Source organism: Panthera tigris, chromosome A1 (genome assembly GCF_018350195.1).
Source record: "Panthera tigris isolate Pti1 chromosome A1, P.tigris_Pti1_mat1.1, whole genome shotgun sequence".
Classification (NCBI taxonomy): Eukaryota; Metazoa; Chordata; class Mammalia; order Carnivora; family Felidae; genus Panthera; species Panthera tigris.
Window position 1 is genome coordinate 101739683 of NC_056660.1, and position 4476 is coordinate 101744158.

General features: G+C 54.4%; 1 pseudogene; it reads left to right on the forward strand.

Annotated features, from left to right (window-relative positions):
- The first annotated feature begins 456 nt into the window (after window positions 1-456).
- LOC102956864 lies at window positions 457-3451 on the forward strand (annotated as a pseudogene).
- Window positions 3452-4476: the final 1025 nt, after the last annotated feature.

Here is a 4476-nt window from a genome sequence, read left to right on the forward strand (position 1 = left end):
CTCAGGTATACAAAATAAAAGCTCAGGAAAAAAAAAACAAAACAAAAAGGAAACTAATGCACAGGTGATCCAGATACTGGTTTTCAGAAACAGATTTTAACTGTGATTAATGGATCACAAGGGATAACAAGATGGAACAATGAACCAGAAAACCGGAAATTTCTATCGAAAGCATCAAATGGAAATTCTCAAACTCAGACTAAAAAACAACACTATCGGAAGTCAGGAATGCAAGAGAGGCCACTTCACGCTGGCCAGAAGGGATCAAAGTAAAACTACTCACCGCAGGGGGTTGCGGGGCATTCTGCGGGGAGCTGCTAGCGGTGAAGGTGAAGGGCGGCCCCAGGGGGCTGCAGGGTCTGGGTGCACTAGGTTCGCCGCCCGCCCGCCCTGCCTCCGCCACAAGTCCGGCTGTACCAAAGTCCCGGTGGCCTCTGGACTCCACCCGATGGCACCATGCGCTGGCGGGCGGAGGGGCCCAGCTCACGGACGCTCATCCTGCTGGACTCCCAAGGGGACAAACTGCTGGGCTGCATACTCAAGCCCAAGTTCACTGACTTCACCCTCCCCAGCCAGGAGCAAAGGTTCGAAGGGCCTGGAGGAGGCTGTGCGCGGGCGGGCAACCCCGACAGCAGCTTGGGAAGCACCGACCGCATCCTGCGTCACGGGTCCGTGGATAACAGCGTAGCCAAACCTCGCCAGTTGCTCACCGAGTTGAACTTTGAATATGTAGATACCTGTGAGGCAAAGGGTCTCCCCGGGCTTGCACGCAGTTTCTGCAAAATACACAGTACTGTTTGCCTGATTTACTGTAAGAGCAACAAGAGGAGGGGCTGTAACCCACGTGTAAAAACGCCTCGCAGCCGCAATGTAAATCACTTCCTGGGGGCCACATGCACAGAGGCGACTCGCCGCCAGGTTGGGCCTCTCTGACAGACGGTTCTGGAATGTTCTAAGGGTGGCTGGCTCACCGTCTTCCTCCTCGGCTTCAATCCTGCCAGTGCCAACTGGGTCAAAGCGCTGCCGTCCGAACGGCCCAATCAAAACAGCCTCAACTGCACCACCCGGGACCGCTCGGAGCTGAGGCTTCTTGCGCTAACGAGGCAAGATCCCCTTCGAGCAGGAGTAGCTGTGTGCTGGGCACATCACCACCCTGCAGATCAATCCGCCGTGTGGAAGCGCTGGGACAGGAAAATCCTTCCGCCACCTTGCAGGACTTAGAGAAGCCAGGGTTGGGAGGAGCCAGAGAGCGTTGTTCGGCTATAGGAGGACGCCTACCACGACCGGATCCTAGCTGGTCCCCTCATCAAGGTGGAGGCCAACTCTGATAAGAAACCGGAAAGAGTCCCAGTGTCAAGATAACATTATGGCAAGGCGGCCCGTGGTCCTTAACGAGAACACAATTGCCTACTTTACTCTGCCTAAGACTGAGTATGAGTGCTCTGCTAATGAGGCTTCAGCCAGAATTTGTTTGGGATATGCAGCTCACCCAAGGGGACCAGATATGCCTGCGTACAAAGGAAATGGAGTTGGCACCCCCTGTGCAAAGTGATCAGCCACGTCATCGAGATCCCTGTCAATTATGGTGATGAGATCACCACTGAGCTGCAGAGCAGTAATGAACGTGCCTGTGGAGGAAATCATCACTTCCAGGTGGATTTCAGGTGGAAGTCAACCTCGTTCCACAACACGCGGAGCACGCTGAAAATGTTTGCACTGGAGGAGACCTCGATATGGGGTTACATCAGCCACCAGCTGGAGGACATGATCGTCAGATGCCAGCTGCCCCAAAATTTCATGGCAGAAGGACTCCCCAACCTGAACCAGTCTTCAGGTTTACACGTAAAGACTGTGCAGTAAAGACCAACAAGCCAGGATGCAGGAACTGCCAGGCACCGGGAAGATGGTCACCTTGGCCCCCATCAGTTACCACCTGGCCGGGGGAAGCAGTGCACCCCTATTTGTGTTCCAAGTAATACAGGCATCGATCAGCTAACGAGAAGATCCACCAGACAGGGCTGCGAGTCATGCTGTTCTGGATGAGGACTCAGTATCACTTCTGGCCCTGCACAACCAGGTCAAGAGCACGGATAGCCTGCCAAGTTCCAGAAGCTGCACCAACTGAAGGAAGAGACAGGGAGCTGTTATTGGCAGAAGAGAAGCCGCACCTGACCCTGAAGCTCGCCACGGAGAACGAGCTGCTTATGAGCACAGATGTAGGTATGGGTGTGGGCAACGGAGGCCCCTTTTAATTGACGCACGCGCCCATGCCACTGAGCTGGAGGAAATGCATGGTCCTGGGAGCCAAGTAGCTCATCTTCATGGGTGACCAATGCCTGAAGAGGTTCCTCTTCAGAAAGGCATTGCTGCAGCAGATCGTATGAAGAAGGGATTGGATTTCCAGTGACCCCCGACCGGATGTTCTAGGTGGCCCAGAGCCCAGAGGAGATTGCCAGCTGAAGCAGCTTCTGCCTGAATAGGAAGGAGACTGCAAACACAGAGTAGATCGTCCCAAAGCTGCTAAAGGAAGGTGCCAAGCCAGACCAGATCGGCATCATCAGGCCCTTATCCGGGGCTAGCATCCTACCTGATGCAACACGTGCAATTCAGAGGCTCCCTGCATCCCGGGAAGTAGAATTCACTCACATGGACACATTCCAGGGCCAGCAAAAGGTCTTTATCTAACGCTCCTGCATATGGGCTACTGAGCAACAAGGCATTGGATTTTTAAACAAGCCCAGACAGCTTAACATGGCCCTGACCAAAGCATGATGGTGAGGTCCTTGTCATAGTCGACCCAAAGGTCCTGTCCTCACAGCAGCACTGGAAACACCTGCTGAACTACTACAAAGAGCAAAAGGTGCTGGTGGAAGGCTCCTGAACTCTACCTGTAGTAAAACTTCCTGCTGCTCAGGAAGCCCAGGCAGCTGGTCATCACCATCTATGCAGGGGTCAGATATGACCCCAGGAGGCTATGACCCCAGGGCCAGGCTATGATCAGAGCAGCCAGAGCTGGCCCTGGAACACGTACTTCCAGACCCATGACCCAGATGGGCATGATCCGTGCCAGGGCCAGCCACACGGCTGCCATGGACATTCCCCATCCCCTTCAACCTGGTTGTGTGGCCCGTGCTGCCTCAGGGGTATTTTGGACAGGCCGACCCAGGGAATCCCAAAAGGCAAGGCCGATCCTGGAGGATGCTGGATGAACAGCTCTGAGCTTCCTGGGCCCAGCCACAGGCATCTCCCTGCCCACCAGGCCAGTCAGGAGGTGGCATTACAGCCGTTCTCACTGGGCGCCCTGGCTCAGAGCTCTGTCTTCAGAAGCCAGCCCTCCAAGGTGAGCCAGCCCGAGCTGTCCCAGGACAGTTACCCTTGGCAATCAGTTTCAGTCACACATGGATTGAGGTGGCACTGTTGCAAGGCTCCTCGTGGAGGCACAGTGCAGTGATGGGGCTGTCCCAGTATCAGAAGGGGACTCAGTCCAGCAGCTTTTATTTTGAATAATAAAAAGTAAAATAAATAAATGGATACCTGTTTTCCGCTGCTGAAACTGGAGGGCTACTGTTAGCCACAGGAGAGGAGCAACTGAGGGAGAGAAGATCCGAGACAGAACAAGGGCCCACGGCTGGCCCACAGGACAATAAGATGGGAGCCCTCTGCCAGCCCCTGGGCAGGGAGGCCCCATGCCAAAGCAGCCACACTGAGTACCCGGGGCGGAGGGAGGAAGCCCCTGATCTTAGAGTAGGCCTTTTGTCTGTTTGCTCTCTTCTCTTTTATAGAAAGGGGACGGTGTTTTAGAAAGAAGAAAACTTCGCATTTGAGTGCCCCAGCAGGTCCCTGGCAGGTGGCTCCTTGCAGGTGGCCAGGTTCCACACTGGCCCCCTGTCTGTGTTCTCAGAGGGCTGTCATTGAAAGAAAAAACAGTATTTGCGGGTTTTCTGCATTTGAAAGATTCTTTCAAAGGTGTACTGAAAAATATCTTCGCGCCAAGTTTGTCTCGCACATGTTAGTGGTGGATGAATGAGATGGGAGATGTTTGGGATCCTCGAGTTTAGGATCAACACCTGTGACGAGATCCGGACAAAGAGTTCTGCTTTCAGTTTTAGCTGCCAATGGCTGTTCCCACAATGAGGGTGGTGAGGGGGCACCGTGCCAGGCCGGACAGCTCCCCGGTTCTCTGCTGCACTCTGAAAATCAAAGCGCTGACCATGTCCGGTGGCCTCGCCCCCTTACTCCAAGGGGTTCTGGCAAGACTGGCCGTGAGGCCAGAGAGCAGGAAGGTGGCTATTCTCAGGCTAATGGCTTCTTCCCAGAGTCCTTCCCAAGGATTTGGTGGAAGACAATGGCCAAGAAGGCCCATCTCCGTGGAGATGTCTACAGTCCCTGTGGCCTGTTAGACAAGCTGAGCCCCCCACCCCTCTTTGTTCTCCGAACCAACCCCAGATTTAAAACCCCTCTACCTGTGGGCACAGG